We start from the raw sequence: 6,000 nt of genomic DNA, 5'->3' as shown, positions 1-6,000 counted from the left end.
AAAATGTAACAACTCTTGTATATATCTCAAAAAAAAAAAAATCTTTTTGCAACGTTTATATGCGATATACGTAGCTGGCAACTACCTAATATTTAAAAATAATAGTTACAACATTCTATTAATATATAATGTTGAAATAAATATCACACAAAGTCTGTATATCTGTTTTTAGATGTCTTTTAAATTTTTTTGAAAATAGTATTAATGATTTTTGTGAATCTTGAGTAAAAATTATGTTAATTATTATTAATCTAATTGTTATTATTTTAAGTAAAAGAATTGCAAGTATTCGAATAACCACGGGGTCTCTGTTTGTGTATGAATGCACGGATTTGTTTTTGTTATGAGATGGACACCTTAGAAAGCATGGTGCAGGTGGCTCGCATCCGATCCCACGATCATCGTCACCTGTAAATCAACACAACAACAGGCCACCTGTGTTATCCAGGTATTTAGTATTTACGATTATAATAAGTAATATTTCTTGTATAATAATATTGCAGCAGGTGGTGTAGTGGTAGGACACTCGCCTGGCGTTCCGAGAGCGACAGTTTCGTGACAGTTTATACCCAGATTTAGGAGAGTGACTTGGTCCTCAGTGAGGTTGATTCCTGCAAGGTTCAGGAAGCCATCTCTTGGTCGTGGAATTGCCATAGGTCCTCCATATAACGTTGTTAGTTTCTTGATTATCCTTGTTTCAGTGCTGAGGTGATGTCGGTCTGTGAGGATGTCGAGGTGTTGTTTAATGCGAGTACGGAGACGTTCGTTGATGTTGCTGTTTCTCCATTCGTTTGTAGCATGAAGTAGTTGCACTTTGTTGTCTTTGATTTCATTTTCTGCCTTGTATATCTGATGAGTGAGATGGCCCAGAAAGTGGAGTTGGAGATTCTGTTGGACGACATATTCGACCTCGAAGCACAAAAGAAGGTCACCACCAAAGATACCTTACAAGCAGAACTTATTGCGGAAGGAGGAAAGAATCGAGGTAACTACAGAAGCACCATACTGTCCCCCGAGCTCAAAGCGTCAGCCAAGAGCCTTCGTGAGAACAAGGAGATAGTTGTCAGGAGAGGCGACAAGTCGCCAATATACGTCATTCTTAAAAAAGACAAATATCTGGCGAAAATGAACCTCATACTCTCTGACCAAACTAAATTCCAAAGGGTAACGAAGGACACTACAGCCGAACTGAAAGCAAAGGTCAACAAATTGATCGAAACTGTGAACGCCAAGAAATCTGGACTCCACCTGCCAAAGATTATTGGGGAATATAAACCTGGATATGCGTTTGGAAATGTCAAGACACACAAGCCTGGAAACCCATTTCGGCCAATCATCAGCCAGATACCCACACCCACGTACAGACTGGCGAAACGACTCAACGGCTTGCTGACTCCTTATGTCCCTCGCGCCTTCAGCCTGAAGTCTCCAAAGGAATTTGTTGACTTGCTGCGGGGAACACGGGCCACAGGGATAAGAGCCTCGTTGGACGTAGAATCTCTGTTTACCAACGTACCTGTGGATGAAACAATCGGGATGATAGCCGACAGAGTGTACCGTAATCCGGCCTGTACTCCTCTTGACATACCAGAAAACATTCTAAGGAAACTACTCCAAGCTTGTACTAAAGAGGCACCCTTCTTGAGCCCGGATGGACACATGTATAAGCAAGTAGATGGGGTCGCCATGACTTCTCCCCTAGGTGTCCTGTTTGCAAACTTCTACATGGGTACCATCGAGCAAAAAGTCTTAGTCGACATGAACTTGAAACCGGCCATATACTGCAGGTATGTTGACGACATTTTTACACAGGTACCTGATGTCAGACATCTGCAGGAGCTGAAGGAGGCATTTGAGCAGAATTCTGTGTTGCGTTTCACTTACGAGATGGAGAAGGATGGGAAGCTGCCCTTTCTAGATGTAACAGTCATGGAAAGGAGCGGAGTTTTCCACACTGCATTCTACACTAAGGAAACAAACATAGGAATGTGCCTGAATGCAATCAGTGACTGCCCGGACAGGTACAAGAGGAGTGTTGTTAACGCTTATGTCGACCGTGCCCTCAACCACAGCTCAGAATGGAAGCAAGTCGACGAAGAACTCTGTAGGGTAAGGCAGGTCCTAGTCAACAACGGCTTCTCCAATGGTTTCATGGAAGACATCATAAGAAGGTAAGTGAAACGCCATACAACCTCTGAAGAGACAACTAACACAACACCTATACCCCCTATTAGACTATTTCACAGGAACTTCTTTTCCACAGCCCATAAAACAGAGGAAAGGGTCCTGAAAGATATTGTCAGTAGAAACGTTATCCCTACGGACAAAAATCAGAAGATACAACTGACAATTTACTATAAAACCAAAAAAATGGCCAGCCTACTCATGAGAAACTCTCCAGACACAAAGCAGAACGTTTTAAAAGAGACCAACGTCGCCTATGCCTTCAAATGCCCTCTTGGGGATTGTAAGCCTCAAAAAACTCAGTATATAGGCAAGACCACAACATCTCTTTCCAGGCGTTTAACGATGCATAAGCAACAGGGCTCCATTAAGGAACATATAGCCTCTTCCCACAACCAAACCATCACCAGAGAAATCTTAGCAAACAACACAGAAATCATCGATAGATACAGCGATAGCAGGCGGCTCGACGTCTGCGAGGCACTACACATCAAGAAGTCAACACCAGCAATCAACAGCCAATTAATGCACAACTATATTCTACCCATTTCAAGACTCCGCTCCAATATAGAAGCATCAAGAAATATGGGCCAATAAAAATAGGCCTTCTCCAGTTACCTACTTTTAATACCTGTTTCATTGTTTCGTGTTCTGTCTTGTGTTAAAAGTTTATTTTCACCTCATCCAAAACTATTGTAACATATCACTTCACCCAAATGTAGGTATAAAAACTTGAAAGATGTTTAGCTCTATTCAGTTAAAGTTGTGTGTGTTTGTGTAAACTAAAGTCTTTGAAAATGTAATAAGTTTTACGAAACGCGCTCAAGTGTCACGTCAGACTAGAAATAAAAATGAATTTTGGAGAATTGATCTTTGAATTACCATCAACAGTAAAAAGAAACGTAAGAAAGATCGAGAAAATTCGTGTTAGAATTATTAATCTTACTTTTTCGGTCATATTTAATAATATATGTCTACAGGAAAGACTGCTACCAATATATATATATATATATATATATATATATATATATATATATATATATATATATATATATATATATATATATATATATATATATATCTATATATATATATATATATATATATATATATATATATATATATATATATATATATATATATACATATTGTGTGTGTGTGTACTCACCTAGTTATGCTTGCGGTGGTTGAGCTCTGGCTCTTTGTCCTGTATGTATGTATTCATAATATATATATATATATATATATATATATATATATATATATATATATATATATATATATATATATATATATATATATATATATATATATATATATATATATATATATATATATTATATATATCCTGCCTGAAATGCTGCGCGTACTAGTGGCTTTACAAGATAGTTCTTATAAAGATAGCATTTTGTGGTTATTCTCTATATCTGGTTCACCTAACAGTAAATAAGTACCTGGGAGTTAGACAGCTGCTATGGGCTGCTTCCTAGGAATGTGTGTGTGTGTTTTTGTATTCATGTTGAATTTTACAAAGTAGGAAGAGATATGTTTGTAAAAAAAAAAAAAATCAAATATTTTTGAAAGTATAAGTAGATTTGATATTTTTATTTAATTGTTTATGTCTGCTGTCTCGCCTCCTTTATAAAATGGCATCATTCTTGCTTTTTTAAGGATATCAGGAAAAGTATGGCACTAAGGGAGCCGGTCGGCCGAGCGGACAGCACGCTGGACTTGTGATCCTGGGTTCGATCCCAGGCGCCGGCGAGAAACAATGGGCAGAGTTTCTTTCACCCTATGCCCCTGTTACCTAGCAGTAAAATAGGTACCTGGGTGTTAGTCAGCTGTCACGGGCTGCTTCCTGGGGTTGGAGGCCTGGTCGAGGACCGGGCCGTGGGGACACTAAAAAAAGCCCCGAAATCATCTCAAGATAACTCCAGAGATTTGTTGACTCCTTCCTAGTGTTGCCTAGCCCAGCCCAGCCTTGACAAGGCAGGCTGGGCATCCTAGCCTCACGCAGCTTAGCCCCCACCTACATGTAACATCCCAGTCCATCCTAAGTGATCATTACTTTACTGGCTGTGTTTTCTCTTCAGCCCTGAATGTAATGTGGTGGAACATAAGCAGATACATATCAGGTCTTAGAGAATCTGTACTTCATACATTTCTTAATAATGTCTCACAAATATTTAAATAATTAAAAAAATTGTATAATAACTTCATATTATTCTTGCAATTTATTTTTGCATTTTTTTATACAAAATTTACATTTTAAAAGATTACCTCTATTTTTAGATTGATGACTTGAAGACTACAGTGCCATCCACAGCAAATCATGGTCTTAAAATATCTCCTAGCAATGACGAGACCAATTTTCACAGAGATCAAATTTTCGCTAAGCAGTAGTCACAGGTAAATATATATTATATATATAATATTATATATATAAAATTAACTACTTCATTGCTCAAAGCACCTTTAGGCATTCTGAGAGTTGTGCTGTTTTATTATTAATTAATTAGGCTATATTTTAATGTTTTGTAATGTTTTCATTACTTTTTTTGTTTTGAAATATAAATTGTTGAGTTTTGAAACATTTTGACATTAACTATACCTGAATATTTATAAACAAAAAAATACCAGAACTATGTCCTTGACAATTGCACTAAGAAGTCTTTGCCAAAATCAGGTGCTCAGTGCAGTAGTTAAAAACTTAAAAGTTGTACCACCTCTGGTGCAAGATTAGGGACCCATAGCCTCAGAGAAGAAAATAAAGAGTACTCAGAGAAGGCCTTGAATAATAGGCAGGCTGTTTGTGTGTGTTTCGACGGTAAGCTTGCTGACACCATATGTAATTACCTAAGTGTAGTTACAGGATTAGAGCTACGCTCGTGGTGTCCCGTCTACCCAGCACTCTTTGTCACATAATGCTTTGAAACTACTGACGGTCTTGGCCGCCACCACCTTCTCACTTAACTTGTTCCAACCGTGTACCACTCTGTATGCGAAAGAAAATTTTTGTATATTTCTTAGGCATCTTTGTTTAGTTAGTTTAAATTTATGTCCTTAAGTTCTTGAAGTTCCAGGTCTCGGGAAATCTTCCCTATCGATTTTATCAATTCCTGTTACTATTTTGTACATAGTGATTTTATCACCTCTTTTTGTTGTCTTCTAGTTTTGGCATATTTAATGCCTCTGACCTCTCCACACAGCTCTTGCCCTTTAGTTCTGGGAGCCACTTAGTAGCATGTCTTCGCACCTTTTCCAGTTTGTTGATGTGCTTCTTAAGATATGGGCACCACACAACTGCTGCATATTCTAGCCTTGGCCGAACAAAACTCGTGAACAATTTCTTTAGTATTTCGCCATCTATGTATTTAAACGAAATTCTGAAGTTAGAAAGCGTGGCATAGGCTCCTCACACAACGTTCTTTATGTGGTCCTCAAGTGATAGTTTTTTTATCTAGAATCAACCCTAGACCTCTTTTTTTATCAGAATTATATAAAGATTTCTCACATAATTTATAGGTTGTGTGGGATCTATGTTCTATTCCACATTCCATAACATGGCATTTATTCACATTAAATTCCATTTGCCAAGTGGTGCTCCATATACTTATTTTATCCAGGTCTTTTTGAAGGGCATGACAATCATCTGAATTTCTTATCCATCCCATTATCTTAGCATCATCAGCAAACATGTTTATATAATTCTGTATTCCAACTGGTAGATCATTTATGTAGACAATGAACATTTATGGTGCATGTACTGTGGTACTCCACTTGTGACACTTCTCCAGTCCGATTGCCTCTGATTAC

General features: G+C 37.8%; 1 long non-coding RNA gene across 1 annotated transcript in view; it reads left to right on the top strand.

Annotated features, from left to right (window-relative positions):
- The first annotated feature begins 289 nt into the window (after positions 1–289).
- The window catches only part of LOC138350844 (uncharacterized), a 41,149-nt gene continuing 35,438 nt past the window's right edge, over positions 290–6,000 (top strand). The window contains exons 1-2 of the long non-coding RNA XR_011222294.1: positions 290–448; positions 4,477–4,593. This is a non-coding gene — a long non-coding RNA (uncharacterized lncRNA). The remainder of the gene's footprint in view (positions 449–4,476; positions 4,594–6,000) is intronic.

This window comes from Procambarus clarkii, chromosome 5, assembly GCF_040958095.1.
Source record: "Procambarus clarkii isolate CNS0578487 chromosome 5, FALCON_Pclarkii_2.0, whole genome shotgun sequence".
Classification (NCBI taxonomy): Eukaryota; Metazoa; Arthropoda; class Malacostraca; order Decapoda; family Cambaridae; genus Procambarus; species Procambarus clarkii.
Note: the sequence above shows the minus strand (reverse complement) of the source record. Positions and strands in the feature narration are given on the sequence as shown.